The sequence below is a fragment of the Marmota marmota genome, unplaced genomic scaffold (genome assembly GCF_001458135.2).
Source record: "Marmota marmota marmota unplaced genomic scaffold, marMar, whole genome shotgun sequence".
Classification (NCBI taxonomy): domain Eukaryota; kingdom Metazoa; phylum Chordata; class Mammalia; order Rodentia; family Sciuridae; genus Marmota; species Marmota marmota.
This window is the reverse complement of record NW_026000221.1, coordinates 24,310,698-24,333,766: the sequence shown is the minus strand read 5'-3', so window position 1 is coordinate 24,333,766 and position 23,069 is coordinate 24,310,698. Positions and strand designations below refer to the sequence as shown.

The 23,069-nt window shown below is 47.8% G+C and overlaps 1 protein-coding gene across 1 annotated transcript in view; it reads right to left on the bottom strand.

Moving 5' to 3' along the window:
* The window catches only part of LOC107144870 (AKT interacting protein), a 34,312-nt gene extending 14,057 nt beyond the window's left edge, over positions 1–20,255 (bottom strand). The window contains exons 1-3 of the mRNA XM_015488734.2: positions 20,244–20,255; positions 11,454–11,456; positions 1,064–1,073 (exon numbers count right to left, since the gene is read on the bottom strand). The gene's annotated coding sequence lies outside the window, so the exon portion shown is untranslated. The remainder of the gene's footprint in view (positions 1–1,063; positions 1,074–11,453; positions 11,457–20,243) is intronic.
* Positions 20,256–23,069: the final 2,814 nt, after the last annotated feature.

The window sequence follows — 23,069 nt, the reverse complement described above, 5'->3', positions numbered from 1 at the left end:
CCCCCACACACACACACCAGGGAAGCTGCTTGCTGTGGTCTGAAAGTGCCTTGTGCCTTCCAGTCTAACAGTGTTAAGAGGTGAAGGGACCTTTAAGGGGGATTAGATCAAGGGACTGATTGATTAATGCAGTTCCCCTGAGCCTGGATTAGTCACCATGGAGTGGGCTGGAAGGGTAGGAAGTTTAGAGGTGAAATGATCAGGTTATGAGAGCCTTCACCTAATCAGTGCGCTGATCCACTTGAATGGATGGAGTGGGTGGTGACCGTGGGCAGATAGGAATGGTTGGGGGAGGTGTATTTTGTCCCCTGTGAGCAAGAGCTTTCTCAGCTTCCCGATTGTCAGATCCTGAGCTGCTTTCTTTCATCATACCCTCCCACCATGATTATTCTGCCTCATCTGGGGCCCAGAGCAGTGGAGCCGGTCATCTATGAACCCAAGACCTCTGAAAATAGTCCCAAATAAACTTTTCTTCCTGTAAAATTGTTCTTGTCATATATTTTTGGTCACAGCAATGCAAAGCTGACTAAAACAACCTCTAGTCTTTATAAATCACCCTGTGTAAGGTATTGTGTTATAGCAACAGAAAATAGGGTAAAACAGCTCAATATGAAAGTCAGGATGACTTATTCAAAGGGAAAGAGGCAGCCTCAAAAAGTATCACTTAAGACAAAAGAAAAAAATTTACCTAAACCTTACTATAAAAAACCGCTTTCAATCACTGCACAATACATCTGCTATTCTAAGTTTTTCGGAGTATTATCTGACACTTGTGTCAAACAATTCGTTGTACACCAGGACCTCATAGATATGTGATCTCTGAGTACTCATATGCTGATCATGTTATAATCCTCAAAATATTCATTGAACCCATTATTTTCTTCTCTGGAAAAATTGTATAAAGCAATTTAGATCACTGAATTACCACTAATAATCTTAACCTTTCAGTTTAGGTTCGAAACTTTTTTGCATTACATTTCTTATTACACATATACAGGTTTTTTTTTTTTTTTTTTTTTTTTTTTTTTTTTTTACACTTCTCATATATAAAGTATGTTGACACCAACTCGTTTCTTCATACATGTACTTTGGATAATGATGTCTATCACATTCTACCATCCTTGCTAACCCCCTGCCCCCTCCCTTTCCCTCCCACCAAAAAAAAGGAATTTGAAATGTGTGTTCCTTTTACATATATACAGAGCCAATGTTTTCAGCTCAACCCATTTGCCCCTTAATCTTTCTCTGAAAGGTAGATTCCTAGGTTTATATCACTGATCACACGTTATTCTATACATGAGATAATTACCTAGATATGCATTTAATATGGCAGAAAAAATATAATTAGCACATTAAAACCATAATTTTATGGATAATTATTAGGATGAGACCAATGTGGGAGGATATTAAGTAATGGCCCCATAGCTGGTGATTCTAAGACATGGCAGAAATTACGGGGTTTTTTTCAGAATCGTTGAAGTTCAGGAAACACTGCTTTAGAGAGAGATGCGGTTTCTGTCTTTTGTACATCCTTGCTGATTGTTACAATTTTTGCTTATAATCTCACAAATGAACTTTATATTATATTTATATTAGGTCACATAAGGTTTTCTTCCTGCCTTATAATGAGTGGGTGGGTGGATGGATGGAGAGGTGAAGGGATGAATCCTCTAGACAAGGACCTTTCAAAATGATGTCGGAGTAGCCGATGGACCTCTGTGAATATTTATCCTTAAGGAAAAGCAACCAATATATAACATTGTGATACAGGGCTGGGAAGAGAATTGATTTCCTTTTATAATCAAACAGCATCTTGAACATGGCACGACATTACAAAAACCACCCCCTCTCAGCCTGCTGATGATTGTACCACAAGCACAAGAGCAATCTTCCCTTTGATTGACGTTATCTCTGGAAAACCACTTCACTCTGTGGTATAAAGTCTTTGGAAAGATGATAAATGCTCTGGTCAGTTTTAGCTGGAGTGGCAGATTCAGAAACAGAAAACCAAAGAGAAAGCAATGTTCCTTCAGCGACAAATAATCCATGGTCTACCATTCTAGGCATTGACCTTCCTTTCTTGCCGTCGGTAAAGGCAAGCATCTCTGCTTTTCAGAGTCTCCCACCTAAAGCCATCATCCCCAATTCCAACATCACAGAAAGCTTCAGTTCCACAGAAGAATGCAACACACAGCCTTATACTCATTATTTTTCCTCCCAAATCATTTCAAAATAGCTGCAGTCATCATGACCTTCACCTCTAGATACTTCAGTTTGTATCTACTAAGAGCAAGGACATGCCCACCCCTACCCCACCCCCAAACTACAGGCTCATACTCACACAAGAAAATTCACTGCAGAGAAAAAAAGCTTTTATAACTATTGATATAGACTGAGTGTTTGCCCCCCTGCCCACCACCAAATCCATATGTTGAGAACCTAATAAACAATGTAATGGTATCAGAGGTGTGGGCTCTTTGGGGGGTGACTGGTCACGAGGGAGGAGTCCTCATGAATGGGATTAGCGCCCTTCCACAAGGTCCCAGAAAGCTGCCTTCCCTATTCCACCATGTAAGGACCCAGCAGGAAGTGCCCAGAACCAGAAGTGGGCCCTCACCGGACACCAAATCTGCCGGCACCTTCATCTGAGACTTCCCAGCGTCCAAACTGAGAAATAAGTTATTATAAGCTGCCCAGTATTTTGTTATAGCAGCCCAACCAGACTCAGCCGGTTACCGTTTTTCTAAACCAGGATTCAATCAAGATTCAGTCGTTTGCACTTACTACATCTCTTTAATCTCTGCAGTCTGCAACATCCCCTTGTCCTCCCACCCCACGACACGGATATGAACAGAACAGGATATTCTACGTTCTGGGTTTGGCCGTTTTCTTGTGGTGGTGTTGAATAGAATATATCCTCCATCTCTCTATTTCTCATAAACTAAAGGGCCTGAAGGCTTGATTAGATTCGGCACCTTGGGTGGGGAATACTTCATGGGTGAAAAGTCTATCATGACCTTTTGAGCTACTGATTTAGAAGAATTCCATCCTAATAGCTATGCCTGAACCAAAAATTTCAAAAAAAATTAACACGCACTATGCTAGCACAGGTTATCTGGCTATCTGGTCCTGTACATATTCGTGGATTTTGAAGCTGTCCTTTGGGTCATTTCTATGTCCCCTTTCTAAGGCTAACATCGTAAATCAGCACCTGTTCTCACAAATATCAGTGAGTCCACAAATTAGGCTTGTTCTCACGGCCACTGCTGGATACTTACTGCTAATTATTTTTGAATTGGTTTAAAAATAAAAAGAATAGAAGAAATAAACTGTGGTTCAGAAGACACTGGGTGGCAAACTGTGGTTGCCATATTAGTAAATGTCAGTGACTAGAAGCAGCAGGACCTCAAGGACAGCAAATTTGGGGGAATGCAAAGACCTAGCTCCCACCTGTAGTCAATCCAAGGCCTCAGGTCCCTGGTACATAGTAAACTCTTTAAGAACCTTTTTTTAAAAAATTTTTTTAGTTGTCAATGGACATTTATTTCTATGTGGTGCTGAGGATCGAACCCAGGGCCTCACACATGCTAGGTAAGCGCTGTACCACTGAGCCACAACCCCAGCCCATTTTTTTTTTTTTTTTTGATGTGACAAGATACAAAACATTTTTTTTCCTCCAAATCATTTCTTAACGTGCCCCAAAAGAGAAAATAAAGTCTGTAAAGGATTGTTTAAACCGGGTGTCCCATTGCTTTCTCTGGGAATGTGATTCAAAGGTGACAGGAAGGAGGACATCCCAAAGAGTTCACACAAATGTAACTTGCATTTTCCCCAGTAACAGGCGATAGCCTCTTCTGACACCCTCTATGTGGCCCTCCCCTTTAAGGCAAGGCTTCTCTACTATTCTCTGAGCCTGGAAAGGAGAGGCGACTGTAGCTCCTCTTGGTGAGTGGCCGAGTGCCCTCTGGTGGGAAGCAGTAAGATTGCAAGCAGCCAAACAAATTCACTTACCCAAGTACATTTCTCATAGAGAACATTGTTTTAAAAAAAAAAATCCTGAGTATATGTTTACATTCATGAAAAAAAAGTTATTCCTAAAAAGGTTTTCTATTTTCCTTAAACAGTCTCAAGGAGGGTAGGATCCCATGTGGGTTCAAGTACACGGAGGTGAGATGTGGATTCAAGGGAAATATTTTTACTCAGGCCTTCGTCTAGGGTGCCCATGATTATCTCAAAAACCATTCCTCAGGGCTGTCCCCTAAGAAAATCCATGGCTTTAATCCCCCTTAGAATCTTCATTCCCTAAACTAAAAATGACGAGAGAGTTTAACCCTCTACGCACACACGAGGGCCCAAAGCCATACATTAAAGGGATGAAGTGCTGATGAGGGCGTTTCCAGCCGGCCCAGAACAGAGTGAGGGATTCAGTCCTCCACAGGCTGTGTCTGGGGAACCAAGGGGAAGGGCTGGGAGGAGACGGGATGGCTGCACCCCCGCCCAGGTGCCACCCTAGGCATGCCCAGAAACACATCGACAGATCCAGCCCCACATTTGCCCACTTGAGTAACAGGCCTACCAACAGGGGCACGTCACCTCTGACCAGGGATGAGCTCAGGGGGATTGCGGGGTGGAGGTGTCTCTGGGAGGAGCAGCACCTCTGATGGCACAGTCGAGTAAGAGCTAGGCCATCACCCAAGAGTCGCATGACTCAACTTCTCAGGATAAACCCTTGCTTTAGTCACAGGGTGGGCAAAGGTACCCCTCTTCCTGGTTTCACAGGTCTCCAGGAATCAGCAGACTTCAGCAGGAAAGCCGATGACCCCGGTGACGGCCCTGGGGGTCAGCTGGGAAAATCCCAACCATCCTGTAGCCTAAGGGGAAACCCTAACCCTGCAACTGTCACCCAGCCACAGCTGCACAATGCATATTGGGGCCCACTGGGGTCTTTCTACCACAAGTCACACAGCAGGGGAGTGGCAGGAGGCCCCACTTAGCCTCTGCTCTTCTCCCCTTCTGGAAGGGCCACAGTCCTTCAGCCCCAGCCACCTGTGCAACATGCAGCCCTTGCAGAAACGGGGGCTAATGACAGGGTGTGTCATAATTGCTTCCTGACCGGAAATATCACCCAGCAAGCAGATCACACGGAAAGGGACCTCTAGGCCTGGTCTCCTCACCCCACTCAGTTGGTTGGTCCTCCACATCCAAGGGCACAGGGCCCAGGGCAGGAGTGGGCAAAGGTCCAGGAACGGCGGAGTCCATGAGGCTGGAGGGGAAGTGTGGTGGGGGTGGGGCCCAAGAGGGAGCTCAGCTCCGGGGCAGGAGTCCTGTGGCTCCTCCCCTCTCAGTTGACCTGTAACAGGTAAACCTGCCCCTTCCCGGCAAGGCTCAGTTCCTCATGTCCTTCTTCGGGCAGCCCCAGTTCGCAGTAGGGGGAATCTGATGGTGCTAGCCAGGCCTCCACTCTGGTGGGATCGGGCCACACAACAATCGCAGATGCCTCAAAAACATGAGCTGATGAAATGAAGGTTGAGGCTCTTGATGGTACCATCTCTCTTAGGCTGAAAATGGGCCCCTATGTCTCCAATTCCTTTTTTTGGGGGGAGAGTACTAGAGAGTGAACCCAGGGGCACTTAATCACCGAATCACATCCTAGCCCTTTTAATATTCAATTTAGAGTCAGGGTCTCATCAAGTTGCTGAGGCTGGCTTTGAACTTGTGATCCTCCTAGCTCAGCCGTCTGAGCTGCTGGGATCACAAGCCTGCACCACCACGCCTGACCCACATTTCCAATTCTGCAAGCCGTCTTTGCTAATGGAGATTTGACAGAATTCTAAGCAGCAGGCACAATGTGCCTGGCTCTAGGAGACCAGAAGGTCAAGTGACTGAGATTCCAGCCAAGTATGAGCCAGCTAATCTAAAACTCCCGGTGCTGTGACCAGGCCAAATGCCCGTCTGGTTATGTTGCTTCAAAAATAACACAAAGAACAAATCATCAAAAAATGGCCCCCAGACTGTCCGTTAGCCACCTTGCAGCTAAATATTGTCCATCTGGGCTAGAAGCATACATTCCTGAGGGATTCTGGGTAATCATTAGCCATCAACCCGTTTGGGCAATGGCACCAAAGAAACAGATTTACAAGATGTGTCCTTTTTTGTGGTATTTGACTTCAAAGAGCTTGCAATCTAAGTCAAAGGAAGCGATAGATGCCAGAGAAAGCAGTTAGTCCAGTCCTTCCCTGCCTGGGCCCCTCTTGAGGGTTCAAAAGGTGATACCAGTAGGTGACCACAACACCCATTTTAGTCATTTACACGTGTGAGTCTTGCACTGGTGAGAAATTCACCTCTTCAGTTAACAAAAGCTCCCTCCCCCACAATCCTCTTGGTTTGGCTGAGTGGCCCCTACGGGCACCATGACCTCCCTGCCTTATTCAGCAGAAGGACATTTTATTATTGGCACTCTGCAGACAAACCTGTGGGCGAGGTGCATGGTCGGTATTCAAAACACAACTTTATATAAAGGAGAGATCAACAACCCCCTCAAGCACAGGAGGTCACCTGGAGCCGCAGTCTTTGTGGTTCTGCCACCTCTGCCTGAGCCCAGGGACACTCTTCATCAGCGATTCTCTCAGAGCCTGTGTTGCAGGGAGTTCACGAGGACAGAGGCACCTTGGTAAAAACTCTGGGGAGCCTTGGGAACACTTCTGACTGCCAGAGCGCCTCTCTGCCTGCATAGGTCACAGCTGTTGTCTCTGCTTACGCGTGGGACAGCTGGTCACGCATCCTGAAAGGGGAGCTTGAAGGACATGGGATGTTGGCCCTCAATAGTTTGGTAACCATCAGCGCCTGGGTGACACTGGGCCTGGTTGGAGAGTCATGGGCACCACGTGAAGAGCCTCTACTGACAAATCCCTCTGCTGGTCCCTACCTTCTACAAGTACCTGTTCAGGAAGCCCACCCAGCCGTGGAAGAGATAAGCATCCAGCAAGCAGCCCCCCCGGAGATGAGATCACTCATTTTGGCTCCCAGAGCCCCACAAGCAGGCATCGTGGGCCATTCCTGCAGAATTCAGGCTGGTCACCTCTTTGGAGGGGCCAGGGAAATGAGTTATTAACTCTGCAGAGACAGTGGGGGGCAGTAGGGACAGACCCACCTGAAGCCACTTGCTGATGCTGCCCCTCCGCGGGCTGATCCTCGGGCTGATCCTCTCAGTGCCTGCTAGCTTCTGGCTCCCCGAAGAGCCACCCCGAGAGGAGCCTTGGAGAACAAGAGTCCTGCTCCGGGTTCGCTGATGGCAAAGCCCCTCACAAGATCACGCAAAGCTGCCCACATCCTCCACAGGTGACTTATTTTTCAGGACCTTCTCCAGTGTCTCCACCTGACCCACGGCCTCAGCAACCACAGGAAGAACCTACCAATGTCCCCACTTGCTGGAGGGCCCCAGAGAAAGGGCTTTCCTTCTGAGAAAGCAAAAGATAACCCCAGGCTTTAAGAAGGTGAAACACAGTCAAGAAACAGCACAGGGATGGCGACCATGAGGGCCACTGTGCGCTGGGGAAGGACCCATCTCTTATAGGAAAAGCCTCAGCCCCCCTACGACGGGGAATGTGGAGAGTGGACTGGATCCCTCCTCCTTTCTAGCGCCTTAAGATCAAGTTAGAAAGGATTTTAAAGACAAGTTATCTCAGCTCTTGGATTTTGCAGAAGAAATGAAAATCCAAGAAGATGAAGTGAGGTTTTGACAGTTCGCAGGTAACCAGCTGCCCTCCACGGGAGGGTGGGCATGTCTGAGTGTGCAGGGTGTGCACGTGCATGTGCAAAGGAAGGTGGTGGGAGGCAGGGGTGGGGCATGCAGTGAATGCCTCTCCTCCTTCAGATCACCCCAGAGATTTTCTTGACTTCACAGGTGGAACTGAAGATAAATGGATTAGCCAGGTGAATAAACCTGTATTAAAAACTTTCTGGGGGGAAAAAAAAAATCAATTCGAGAGAGAAGATCTGGGAAAATAAAATATGATCAACTGTGTCAGATAGCTTGAATAAATCGATGCCTGCAACTCTGGTAAACAATTTCTGATCTACGGCTCCCAGCGTCCCCTCACTGGTGATGGTTACCTCGGTAATTGGACCGTGGCAGGAGGCCAGGCCAGAATGAAAGGCATTAAAAATGATGATTCTTCAAGTGAAAATTAATTTATTTGCTGACCAACAAAGACCAAAGTAATTTCAGGATTTTAAGGCTGGCGAGACATCATGAGATTATTTACACTCTTCACCCACCTCTTTAAATCAAACATGGAAATGAAAGAGATGGCCCCTCTGTCCACAGTCAAGCACAGAGGCAACCGGCTGATCATTAGCAGGTTGCAGGTGTGAAAGAAGGGGGAAGGGCGGTTCCAGGGTGGTGGGAGGGAACCTGTACCCATGCGTGCATCTGGAGGGACAGAACAGCATGGACCAGCAGAGGCATTTATCTTCTACTTGGGACCTCCTCCAGACACAACGGCACAAGGAGTTCAAGGGTTGGAGCTCTCTGCACTGGAATAAATCAGCCTCCAGAAAATGATCAAGTTCATTGTTGAACCAAAGTGAAGACCTCAGGCTGTGGAATGAACCCAGCAGGAAAGACAGGCAGGCTGGGGGAAGGAAATGTGACCAACCTGCTAGCGAAAGTGGCGTGGCACCCTGGGGCTGGAAGGACTTTAGTTCAGAGGCAGAGCGTGTGTTTACCATGTGCAAGGTCCTGGGTTCAATTCCTAGCACCAAAGAGAAAACGGCTCCACCCATCAGCCAGAATGATGTTTGGAGACGGGGTCTTTCTGTTGTTCAGGCTGGACTCACATGGCCAGGTTCAAGCAAGTCTGTGACCTCAGACTCCTGTGAAGGTGGGACTGCTGGTTTGTGCCACCACGCCCAGCAAGCACGGGGTTCTAAAGGGCCATTTCCTCAACGCCCAACAGTGCCAAACTCCCACTCAGTGTAATCACATACCACACGAAGGACGGGGATGTCAGCCCTCAGTGGTTTGGTAACTCTCAGAGCCTGGGTAACACTGGGCCTGGTTGATCCACAATAGGCCACATGTAGGACAGGGGTCCCCTGGGATAATTCTGCCTAGTGCATCCTAGCCATCTGAGCTGTGCAAGTGTGCTATGACGTTCACACAACAGTGAAGTTGCCTAATGCTGCCTCTATCAGAACACATTTCCACTCTTAAGCAACACAAGCCTGTAGATGCCGAGCTGAATGAGTGGATCATTACAGAGGCTCATACTTTCACTGACGAGTCACGCTTTTGGAGAAAATATGGCTTCTCCATTTTTCTTCAATACTGGGGATTGAGCCCAGGGGTGCTCTACCATGGAGCCACATCCCCAGCCCTTTTTTATTTTGACACAGGGTCTTACCAAGTTGCTCAGGCTAGCCTCAAACTTGCAATCCTCCTGCCTCGGTCTCCTGAGTAGCTGTGATTACAGGTGTGCATCACCACACCTGGTTTCCATTTCTTTCTTTTTTTTTTAAAAAAAGAATTTTAATATTTATTTTTTTTAGTTTTCGGTGGACACAACATCTTTGCTTGTATGTGGTGCTGAGGATCGAACCTGGGCCGCACGCATGCCAGGCAAGCGCGCTACCGCTTGAGCCACATCCCCAGCCCCCTGGTTTCCATTTCTTAAAGCAAATAATTTCAGGGAATATTCCTTTTAGGAACTAAAAGCCTCAGGGAATGAGTTTCTCCATTTCTTTCCTGGCCAAAGGAGGAGAGAGCATGGGGCACCCAGGGGCACATGCTGCTCACAGAGCTACTCTGCCGAGTGACATTTCTGGGAACTCTCAAGAATGATAGGTCACCTCACCCACAGTAAAACACACGCAGGCTAAAATTTCTTTTAAACCTCTCAGATGGAAAAGACAGAATAATTTGTTGGAAAATGTGTCAAAACAGGCACTTTTAACTTGTGGGAGCTGGATTCAGAACATCTTTGATTCCTAATAAAAATAAATATTTTTTAAAAACCAAATGTGCATTTTCATTTTTTAGTTTTAGGCGGACACAATACCTTTTCCATTTATGTCGTGCTGAGGCTCGAACCCAGTGCCTCATGCATGCGAGGCGAATGCTCTACCACGGAGCCACAACCCCAGCCCTCGCACATTTGTTTTGACCCAAAAATCCACTCCTAGGAATTTATCCAGCAGATTTATACTCATGCAGGTATGCAAGGTTAATAACTACAGCTAAAGACTGGAAACAATGTCAGTGTCCAGGTGAGAGGAGGGGCTGATTGTGCCGAAATTTTCTTATTAGCCAGCCAATCAGAAAATGAAATACAGGGGGGGGGAAAAAAAAACCTTGTTCTTAAGTGTTAATATGGAATGATCTTCAAAATAAGTGAAATGAACACTAGGAATACCCTACTGTTGTGTAAAAATGGGTGAAGGGAGAAGTGTGCATACACACCCATGTATATACAGTCATGTGCCAGACAACACCTCAGCCAATGATGAGCCACAGACAAAAAGGTGGTCCATTCAGTTATAATGGAGCCAGAGAATGCCCACGGCCTAGTGCCGCCACAGCCGATGGCACATTATGGCAAACATGTTCTTGCATTTATGGCGATACTGGTGCAAACAAGCTCACGGTGCTGCCAGTCCTATAGAAATGGACCACATATGCTGGGCGTGGTGCACACCTGAAACCCCATCAGCTCAGGAGGCTGAGGCAGGAGGATGGTGACTTAAAAGCCAGCTCAGCAACTCAGTGTCCCCATTTCACAATAAAAAAGAGCTGGGGATGTGGCTTGAGTTCCATCCTCAGTACTAAAAAAAAGCACAGCACATACAATTACATCCAGAACATAAATATTGATGGCAATAATCAATGACGGTGACGCTGGTTTATGCAGTCACTATGCTGTAATTTGATCATCGTGTTAGGGTGCACTCCGACTTACGTATAAGACGTTTACTATTAAACACCTGACACACTCAGTCAGCTCCGTGTTGGCCAGGCCTCTGGCTTGCACAGGGGCCCACGGTGAGCGACTCGCCCATTCCCCCGACGTCTGGGGAGGTGCGTGCCGTCGGTCTTGCGCAGTGATGGAACACCTCATGGCACATGCCTCAGACGCGTCCCCGTGGCTTGGCAGCAGGCCAGTGACGACACCAAGAACAGCTCTAGAACATTCAAGCAACTGGGTGCCTGGCTGACTCTGGGGACGGAGCCACGTGGCTGAGGGACAGGGGTAAGGGAAACCCCTGGACCTTTGAGTTTGGACCTTATGGTGAGTCTCTTATCTAAAATCAATGTTTAAACTTAGGCTATAGATCTGGTACCAGAGCAGTTAAAGCACAGAAAATTCCACAGTTGAGTCATATAAATAAGTCAGTGCAACTTTTTTTCCACCCAACTTTCCTCCCTTCAGAGGGGGCTCCCCCACTCACTGGGGAACACCCTCTAACGCAGGGGGTTAATGGCCAGCCACTCCACGTGTCCCTGGCCTCCATGTTGGGTACCTCAGGACTCAGCCTGGGACCACTTTTCTGCCTACGTTCATGTGCTTGGTGACCTCTGCGCACCTGTGGCTCCCAACCTGGGTCCCCAGCCATAACCTCCCTTCTGCACCCCCGGTTCCCGTGAGCGTCTTCCCTCAGTTGCAGCCATCACAAAGCCCACAGGCCGTCGGCTTCCGAACCCCAGCTCCCGTTTTCCAATGGCCAGGCTCCGACCTTCATCCTCCTCTCCCACCCACCACCTTCAGTAGTTCAGGGTCAGCCCCGCCTACAGCTGTAGCCAGGATACAGTCTCTGCTCAGCACCAAGCTTGCTTCACCCTGGCCTGCCCTGCCCTGCCGGCTCACCTGGATTGGTGATGACCCCCTGACTGCTCTCTCCGTGTTTGCTCTGTAAACACTGCCAACACCATCCTGTTTAAAACCTAACCCAGATCATGTCACCCATCTGTTCAAACTCCCAGTGTTTCCCGTCCCGAGTAAAATCCAGTGTTGCAATCCTTATGATGTCCCCGAAGGCCTTATGCAGTCCCCTCCTCCTTAGTGCAGTGCTGGCCACTGTAGCTTCTGTGCTCTCCCCAGATCACACCAAACACAGGGCCTTTGCACTTGCCGTTCTCCCTGGAAACTTCTTCCAGACAACTACATTCCTCACTTCCTCCAGACCTTTACTCAGACATCACCTTCCCAGTAAGGCGGGCCACTCTCTGCCCCCACAGCCTGCCTCGCTCTGTCTACCTCTACCCAGCCCCCCTTCCTCCTGCTTTTCTGTGGCCCCCCTCTCCTGAGCAAGCCAGGTGTTGACTGATTCATCTTGTATTTATCTGTCTCTCCCATTTGAAAGTCCTCCCCAGACAAGCAGGAGTGCTCATCTGTTTTGTTCACAGGGGCCCTGGATCCGGAACCTGCACAGTGGGTGCTCAGTGAATACTTGTGGCATGAACAAGTCATCCTCTTGGTTGGCGCTCTGGGTGGCCACGTCACTGCCGCAGGGTTACACTGCAGCATGGATGCTTCCCGGGCTCCAGCTCCACCCACCACACCTCCGAGGCCCCAGTAACCACAAGCCACATTCAACCCGGCTCCCTCCTCACACCTGCCCTCTTCTGTGCTGCACAGAAGTCACTCTAGAGCCCGGGGCCAGAAAGGGCACAGAAGAAAGGGATGAGGGCCAGACAGGGGCTGAGCAAGGTACAGACACCGCCCAGCGCCAGCCAACTGGGGCCGAACATGGACGTGGGGTACTTTTGTGGGGCTTTTGGTTTTTCAAGGAAAACTGGGAATTTGTAATTGTTTTTGGATGGCAGATCTATAGAAAACTGAACATCCTTAAAAATCGAGGGTTTCATTCACTACATCTGCAGGGTCACCTGTCTGCGGCCTCTGCATAAACCTCGACCAGAAAGCTGAGCCCTCCTGACGGGTTAAAGAGGACAGAGATGTCCCGACAGAATCTAAAGGTAGTTGCGATATGGTAAGAAAAATGTTATCTCGTCTCCCATAGTTTTCTGGGGGGCTTCTAAAGAACCTTGTTTACAGGGTTCAGGGTCATCCTGTGTTACATGGCTTTCAGTGGCCTTTTCCCTGCTTAAAAGACAGTAATCAGGGCTGGGGTTCAGTGGTAGAGCACTAGCATGTGTGAGGCCTTGGGTTCGATGCTCAGCACCACATAAAAATAAAACACAGGTCCCTCGACAAAAAAAAAAAAAAAAAAAAAAAAGAAAAAGGACAGTAATCAATGAGCACTCATGGGCGAGGAGGAGCCGAGTGAGCTCTGGTGCATTTGAGGGGAGCCAAACCAGAGACAGAAGTGGGTGGAGGACTGTCGGGGATGCAGGCAAGGAGAGAAACTGAAGGTTCTTATTCACCCAGATCTGGGGTGTTCAATGTTGATCCTGTCCTTGGTTTTTATACAAAATCTGTAGTAGAAAGATACACGGCTGACACCATGTGCATCAACGGAATTCATTCTGGCGGAGCTCGGAGGGGGAAGGTGACAACTGACATGAGTCATTGTGGCAAAAATTAGTTTTAAATCTTGATCCAAAGTTGGCCGCGGCTGCAGATGTAGCTCAGTGATACGGCACCTGCGTAGCACGTGCGAGGCCCTGGATCCCAGCCCCAGGACCACAAAACAAAAGTTGGCAGCAAAAATCTGGCAACTCCACTCTGGATATATATATCTCCAAAAGCACTGACCACAGGCGTTCAACAAAAACCCGGACGCTGACGTTCCTAGAGGTGCGATCACAACAGCAAAGGTGGAATCGACCAGATGCCCATGAGTGAATGAGACAGGGATGATCATGTGACTGTGGAAAGGAATGAGATTCTGACAGGCGCTCCACACGGGAGAACCTTGAAAACCTCCTGCCAAGTCAAAAAGGCCAGTCGCCAAAGACCACGTGTTATGTGATCAGTTTCTTCAAAATGTCCTGGGAAGGCAATCTACTGGAACAGATAGTAAACAGTGGTTGCTTGTGGCTGGGAGGGTACTCCGGGGGGGCTACAGGGAAGAGAGAGGTTTTTTTGATATATATATTTTTAGTTGTTGATGGCCCTTGACTTATTTATATACACTAAGAATCGAACCCAGTGCTTCCCTCATGCTAGACAAGTGCTCTACACTGAGCCACAACCCCGGCCTATGAGGGAGTTTTTGAGGTAATGAAAATGCTTTCAAGTTGACGTAGGTGACATTTGCACAATTCTGTGAGTATACAAAGTCCACTGAATTGCGTTACATGGGAGGGTTGTATGGCAGGTGACACCTAACATACTTTACACCAATAAAGTTAAACATCTGGAAGTTGGTGTCATCCTGGGGACAATTCACAGCACCCCAGGTGCCGCTGCTCATCCACGCTAGGACAGGGGAGGGCCTGGGTTAGAAGCTCCCCAAAGGGACCCTGCACTTAGCCGCCTTAAGTCTCCACACCTTCACTTTTCATCAGCGGGAGGAGCTCATCCCAGACGGAGTCTTTACAGACTTTTAATGAGCTCATTCACAGAAGCACCTCCGAGGAGGAAAGGTGATTAATTGCCACAGGCGCTTAATAAGTGGTTGCTCTGTGAGCAATTGTGGGTGGGAAGTCGTGGTCCCTGGGTTCACTGCCACCCCCACAACCAGGCTCTGGCTAAGCTGGCAGAGTGACATCTCAGGTGTGGTGCCCGACCTTCAAAGGCCAGTCTGATGCTCCATGAAGAGCATCCCCTCCCTTTGTGGTGACACCAAAGCATCCCTGTTAATAACTTTATGGTTAACTGTGGTTTCTCCCCAGCCACACCCCAGCAGGCAGAGAGCGTGGCCTTCTGAGAGCACCACACCAGAGCTGGACTCCAAGTCAGTCCATCCCAGGGCTCTGAGGCGGACAGTCCCTCCTGTCCTGCAGGCTGGCATCCCTGTGCAAGGCTGCTGTAGGTGACAGCACGGGACCCCACCACCCGGGACTGTCTCCAAGCAGCCACCCAAGCTCCAGTGCAGGTGCTACATGGTCTCCGAGTGCAGCCCACGGCCACCTGCGCGGTCCTCCCCTCGCTGTGCCAACCTGGGTGTCCGGCCACCATCAAGGTGATTATGAAGTACTGAGGCTGTGTGCTTTCCTTCCCACAGAAATAATCACCGGGAGCCCTTTGATTTCCAGGGAAATCGGGGCTTCTTGCTGCACTTCCTGTCAGACCGGCCCTTTGAATGAGCTCACTCCATAATTTAGAGTTTGAATCTCGTTTTAAATGGCAGTTAAAAATTGTATGTGGCAGTTCACAATGAAATTTAGCTTGACAGCTTGGACATAAAACTAAAAATAAATGACTTCACATCCAAATAATAAGTAATAACAATGTTAGCCTGCATAAGAATAGCAGGGCTGGATTCAAATACAATATTAATTTTAGGAATATGAGTGACTGGGGAGAGACAGAGGCAAAGAAACAAATCCTTCATATAGCAATCGTCTCCTCTTATCCCCCGGGCAACTGGCTGCCTTTCACCTCCGCGGCACAGCAATTATGTGGTGTAATGGAGGCAGCGCAAATAAGCAGAAAGATTTTATTAAACCAAATGAGCAAATCATCTGCGTATTATTGCGATTTGATTGACACTGACAAGTGTCGAGCAGACGCGGATGTGAATATGATAAAAAAGCTTGCAGAAAAGCTCTTGATAATGTTACTCTTGATAAAGTTGCCTGGCCACCCTCTCTAGGTAAATAAAGGGGAGAGGAATACGACGCATATTAATTCACCCCGTTTGCAGCCTACCGGAGGACGAGAGGCGGGGGGAAAAAGTGGCAGTGGCTTCAGCGTGTGGCATTTGATATGAATACCAAAATTGCATTCATGATTCACACAGACTTTACGATAATATATTAATATTAAAACTAAAGGTCATTCCACATAACAGTTAAGCTGCCTGAGCTTCAACCTTTATACCAATAACAGACTCTGGAAAGTAAGTGAGAAATATTTGAATACTCTAAAAAAAATTTTTTTTTCCATTTGGGAGGATTGCTGGCTGCCGTTAGCTCAGGTGGCCCCTCACCCACCTGCCCTCTCTGGGGACAATTAAAGGGCTACCTCGAGGATGGCTGCATCTGAGACAGCTGGTGCTGCCGAGGGAGGAAAGGTGATTAATTGCCACAGGCCTTGGGGCCCTCGTACACTGCTGCGTCTCACTAATGATTCCCCTGTGAGCTGGCGGAGCGCACTGCCATCGTCCCTGCTCGACGGGCGGGCGGCGTCAGCACAAAACTTTACTCGGTTGCTGGGGCGCTCGGAGCAAGCTGTCCAGCAGGGGGAAGACTGTGTCTAGGATGGTTTAGGAGGAGACCTGCCTGGAGGCAGGGGGCTGGCCAGGTTGACCTCTGGAGTTCCCTCCAGGGGGTGGTTTGCTCTGATTCTGTCAGGAGGCTGCTTCAAATAAAAGTGGCCTGGGTGGGTGGTTGGGGACTGAAGATTCTCCTGGAAGAGAAGCTTAAGAAAATGGGGACAGGTGAGGCCTGCTGTCCCCACTGAGGTGCCATCTGTATGGGGTAGAAGGTCATTGCCCTAGTCAATCAAACCAGCGTCTAGAAAAAGGAATTCTTAGTGATAGACTATTTGGCCCTTGGTCAGAAAGTCTGGGCTGTTAAGTCAGGGTGGACAGAGCCTGGTGGGCCAGGGTCAGCTCCCTCAGGCCAGAGCCCACATACCTCTGAGTCAGTCCCTAGCTTCAGGGGTGGCTTGAAGTTGGCCATCCTGGAGTATTTACACCACAGAAATGGGCAAATGCCCCGACCTCCCCACCCCCAGACGGTTTTCACCACGTGGCTGGGTCCCCACGTTCACCAGCATTGCCTCCTAAGGGGCTAGAAGCATGTTTTACCTACAACTGATGGAGTCGGTCCAACCTAGTATCAAGTCCAACCTGATATCATAATTCTAATAACATCCCAGTAATTTGCTACCCGCTTTGGGAAAACAATTTGGGCTCCGATTTCTCCGTCTTCCACTTGCCCAGCTAATTCCTCTTTGCAGTGGCCACGGAGCAGATGGGGAGGGATATGGCGTATGCCTCCAGTGCCTGGGCCTCCCTGAGAGTGTCCCTTCCTTGCCCCCTGGCTGCTGGCCTCTTTTCTGGCTCCAAGCTGTGGACTCATGACCTGGTCTCCCGTGATCCCGACATGCTCAGCCTCCCTGACAGGTGGGCAACGCGCAGCGCTCCCTCGCCCTAGCCTTCTGGCCCGCGTCGGTCCCCCTCATCTCCTGCTGTGGGGTCTCCTTGCCCTCCTGCAGGGGAGCACTGGGCTGCACCTACACCCCCCAGGGAATGGAGGCAGCTGGGGAGGGCTGTGGGCCTCCTACTCTCTTTGCAAATACTGGTAGCCTAACCCAAAGGCAGGGGCTATCTTTCCAGGGTCTGGAGGGGAGTTGGGGGAAATGCTCTTTCTCTCCCCCCATTCCTTTCTGTCACATCTTTCACTCTCCAGACCTGGATCAGGGAGGTCAGGACAATGCCCAACTGCCTCTCCTGCCTACCTTCTGCCTCCCACATCTGTGAAGGTCTGTCCTCTACCTTTTTCAAACTGAGTCATGACCCATTCCTGGGAGAAGAAAAAGTCAATGGGTCATGACCACCATTGATAATAGGATTTTAAAAGTGAGAAAGGCCCAGCACGAAGGCGTGTGCCTATAGTCCCAGGGGCTCGGGAGGCTGAGGCAGGAGGATCAAGAGTTGAAAGCCAGCCTCAGCAACCCTAAGCAACTCAGTGAGACCCTGTCTCTAAGTAAAATACAAAATAGGGCCGGGGATGTGGCTCAGTGGCCGAGTGCCCCTGAGTTCAATGTGCAGTACCAACCTGTCCCCTGGCCAAATAAAAGTGAGAAAGTAATCACCCATAACAAGAGTAACAATTGTTTTCTAAAACTTGATGTGTCTTACTGTGGGTCATGGAAAGACACGTTTGAAAGCCACTCTTCTGCATCATATTCTATCACAGAGCAACATACCACTTATCCTGAGGGACATGGGAATGTTTTCTCTACCCTGGGAGATCTCTAAGCAATGTGCTTTCCAAGCTTGGCTCTTGGTATATGGAGAAAACTAAAATGAAATTTTAAACATTAAAAAAAGTTTAAGAGTTCTGGATGGCCATGAAAATTCCAATTTTGAATGTCATGAACTGAGTGAGCATAATTCTCTTTCGTTCCTCTGTAAACGTTATGATCTCTTGCTCCAAGGAGGCTCAATGCCTCCAGCTAGCTAGAGAGGCTCACACTCAGGCCAAAGAAAAAAGGTAATTGATGTATTTTTTTTCAAACTACTTCTCCTGCTACATGTTCTGAGAGGTGGTTTTGTGGCGCCCTCCCCCATCTCCTGGGCCTTCCCTTGCTCTGTCAGGGGACAGGCTTGGCACATCCTCCAGTGTTACTCAGAGCCCAGCAGATTCACCTGAGAAATCACCACTCTTCATTCTGGTTGCTCAGGCCTACATGAGTCACTCTTGGTTTTAATGAGCAGATCTGTGAAACCCTGGATAAAAGCCAAGTCAAATGACCCCTAAAAGCCAGGGCTGTCCCCAGGGTTACTTTTTGCCATCTCCCCTCCCCTGCCGCTGAGCTTCATGAGGGCAGGTGTGTATATTTCCTCCCTGCATCCCACTTCTAACAAAGCATCCGGGGCACTCGGAAACACTTGATGAAGTTGTATGGAATGATTGAGCATGGACTCGGGCGAGAGAGGTGCCAAACTTGCTTTATTTCTTTAAACTGTCCTTGTTAGCCAGCCATGGTGGTGCACGGCTATAATCCCAGGGACTCAGGAGGCTGAGGCAGGAGTGTCTCAAGTTTGAGGCCAGGGTCTTGCTAAATTTCTGAGTCTTTCTTAAAACAAAAAATAAAAATGGCTAGGGATGTAGCTCAGTGATGTAGCACTGGGGATCAAACTCAGGGGTGCTCTAAGAAAAAAAGTATATATAATGGTTCCAGGGATATTTGTTAAATTTAGAACCCCAACAATGTCATATCATTAAACAAGTCCCAAACACTTTTTGTATATTCTTTTATGAATTTACTCAGGCAGAAATCTGACACACAAAGCAAAGTGGTTTGTCTGTATTTTGTTTTGGTGTTTTGGCAGTACTGGGAATTGAACTCAGAGCCTCACATGTGCTAGGCAAGCACTCTATCACTGAGCAACATCTCCAGCATGCCAGCCCCCTGCTTCCTCCCTCTCCCACACTCCTTTTTGAAACAGGATCTCACCAAATTACTAAGGGCCTCAGTAAGTTGTCCAGTCTGGCCTCAAACTTGCGATTCTCCTGCCTCAGCCTCCTAGTGGCTGGGATTACACGTGAGTGCCCATGCATCTAGCTATTGATCTTTTATCATGTTATCACTTTTGTTGTTTCAGAAGGGTATTTTGGGACTCCCACCACTTAAAAATGTATCTCAGTGTGATATGGTGGATGTTCTTGGTCTTTATACACATTCCATCACCGCTAGTAAAAGATACACCCACCAATATATTTGTACACCTATCTATTCCAGAAGATAGCCAATGATAACATCATTCTCTATTTTGAATGCTTGTCTGAAGGAAAAATAAGACTACATAAAAATAAGGCTATGACACTTCAAGAGAAAAGATCATTCAGATGCACTTTAAATGGAACCTGCCACTTCCCTGTGTTCTTCTGTGAAGAAAAGCGGAGACAACACTTGTCGGTTATCCCATGCTGTGAGGTGTGTCTTTCAATCTTTGCTTTATGGCCTGCTGTAATCAAAACTTTATTTGGAATGAACAGGCTTGTTTCCCAAGGTACCCTTTCAAACACAACTTTCTCATCACCTATGTATACTGAGGACTTTGGAACTTGGCACCCACAACTTACAAGCTGAGTCCAAGTTACTTTCCCTATATCGTTTACTCAAATACTTCCCAGACACCAGAACCCCAGCTCAGATTTTGACTGGACAGACAAGGCCCTTCCCCTCAAGAAGCAAAAAAGCAAACAAAACTGAGCCTTGGGGTGGGTGCTCTGGAGGAATTACGTGGACCAGGGGACAGCCAGTACCTAATGGGGAGGGATCTTTGGGCCAAGATGTCAGGTAGGCTTTGGGGGAGTCGGAGCAAAGGCTGGAGGGAATGGCACATCAAGGCCAGAGGAGAGGCCACTTAGCCTTTGCCCAGAGACAAGAGGCAGGGAGCACCAAGGGGAGAGATGGGTGTGTCAGTGACAGGAGCCAGCTCACCCAGGGCCTTCAGAATCACAATGAGAAATATTGCCCTCATGTTAAGAGAAATTTGAAGTTAAATATTACTTTTGAAGTTAAAAATTACTTACTTGAAGTTAAATATGTAATGACTTTTCAGAATTGCCAGAAGACAAGGAAAAATTCAAATGTCCGTGCCCTGATGAATAGGTAACACCTCGCTCCATCTGTTTAAGTTATACAACTCTGGGAGAAAAAAGAACTGCAGACTCGAGCAACAGCGTGGATGAACTTCAGATGCTTTATACCCAGTGACAAAAGCCAGACTAAGGCTGGGGAATGGCTCAGGGGTAGAGCACGTGTCTAGCATGCACAAGGATTTGGTTCCCATTCCCAGCACCACCCCCCACCCCACACAGCTTAATGTTACCTATTATCACAGAGCAAAATTGTCCCCAAACATAGCAGGGGTATAAAATCCTACCATGTATTTAAAGAAAGCTTGAGGAGTAGCCTGGTAGCCACTTGTAGAAGTTGCAACTATGTTGCTGTCTTATTTCTAGAGAGAAAGTTCTGTGATTTTTCAACAAATGGTCCTCCCCCTGAGAACTTGGTGAAATCAGACAGAGCCCCAGGATCCAAAGGACTCATTATTCACATTACTGGAGCAAGATGTTCTACCTCACCGAGTCAATCAGAGAAGAGAAGCAACCTGTGACATGATATGCAACCCTGCAGTTGGTACCCGGACATGGAGCCCAGTACCAACCCCTACTGACACCTGCAGACACTTGACATTTTGGAGTCTCAATTTCCTCGTCTTGCAGGATGTGGGGCTCAGATCTGATCTCCTCTCCATCTATACATTCTTAGCCTTCATTCTGTGATTTAATAACATGCTGCTGCTGCTTATGCAACAAGCTGGGGTTCCCTCAGTCCCTGAAGCCCACCACGTGCATGTCTCAGGGTCATTTGGATACCACCTGCATGATTCTCACCACATCTGCTGGCCACCTGCTCTACTGTTGACTTAACCTTTCCTTTCAAACAAACACTTTTTTTAAAAATCAAATTTAAATGTGTATATTTTTAAAGTAAACTTTATCTCATGATGGTAAATGGAGAAAAAATTCAGGGCGACGCTGAATTAGAAGACAACTGTAAAATAAATACAGGGAAAGCAAAACAAGATTGGCGATTTCTGGTTCAATACTGTTGCAGTTCGAGATTTGCGTTTACGTCTGCATTCGTTTGAGGGAGGTATGATAGAAGAGAGGCATTAAAGACCTATTAGCACCAAACTGAGACGTTCTCCTTGCTTTATCCAAAGGCTTAAAAGATAATTGAAAAGGGAATAACTGTCCTTTGGCGATTTAGTGTTATTTTAATGCCACATCTACATTCTCCCTAATACTATTTCCCTTTGTACATGGAGGTGCCTCCCAGTGCTCGAAAAATGTGGATGTTTTTCATGCATTATAACTATTTAGAAGTTGGTTTCTCTGCTTCCCTTGACTAAGCTCCCAGAGACCAGGTGGGTTGGTTTCTCTGTGTCAGCATTTAGATCAGATGTCCTTTCCCATCTCCTCACAGAAAGCTTAGCAGTCTAAGCAGGTCAAGCCTTAGGGAGGCTACATAGGACAGCAAGGTCATGGAAGAGGGTAATTGTCATCAGCAGCCGGATGTGGCATTTTGGTCCCAGTTGTTTTTGTTTAGGAGGAGGATAGGACTGAGGAGTGATGGAGTTTCCTTCTGAGATGACAGTGCTCCAAAATTGATTGTGACGATTGGAAAACACTGAATATACTGAAAACCACTGAATGGTGCTTTTACATGGGTGAATTGTATAGGATGTGAATGATCTCAAAGCTCTTACAAAAGCAAACAAAGTTTTGTCAACCAGTTGTGCCTGCATGGGTGGTGGATTGTGATGATGGTGGGGAGCAGGGGCCCCCAGCTCTGGTCGCACATGAGAATCAAGGAGGGCTTCAGCCTACAGAACTGACCCAACCTAGAAGGCTCCCATCAGCAGCCTGGGGCTGTCGCAGTCTGCCATAGTCTTAAAAGTTCCCCAGGTGATTCTTAGAGCAGAGAACACTGCATCAGAAAAGTTGCCAATAAAAAGGTCCCCTTTGACACAGATGGATGTCCTTTCTTGTTTACCAGATGGGGGGGGGCAAGAGTATGGAAATAAGGAGTTATCTAGTACAAGGGGGTCCATCTCTTCCGTTTTGTATCTTTGAACTTAAGTCAGCTACAGGTAAAGCTACATTCTCACTCACCATCATTAGTCATTACAGAAATGCAAATAACAAAGATACTACCTTCATTCCTGGTAAAATGTGTGTGGGGGGAGTAGCATTGGTAAGGATGGAGAAATCAGACCCCTGTGCATTGCTGGTGATGTTGCCAAATGGCGCAGCTGCCATGGAGAACAAGTATGGTGGTTGCTCAAAAAAAGCTAACCAGAAAATTACCATGTGACCATCCAAGCCCACTCCTGGACCCATACCCAAAAGGTCTGAAAACAAGCACCCAAGTGTGTGTGTGTACATTCGCAATAGTCAAGAAATGGAAAGGTTTCATCAACAAATGAAAGGGTCAACAAAATATGATTCATAATACAATATCTAGTCATAAAAAGTCCTGTAATTCCAGCCAGGTGTGGTGGCACACGCCTCTAATCCCAGCAGCTCGGAGGCTGAGGCAGAAGGATCAAGAGTTCAAAGCCAGCCTCAGCAAAAAGTGAGGTGCTAAGCAACTTGGCGAGACCCTGTCTCTAAATAAAATACAAAATAGGGCTGGGGATGTGGCTCAGTGGCCAAGTGCCCCTGGGTTTCAATTGCTGGTACCCCCCCCCCCCCC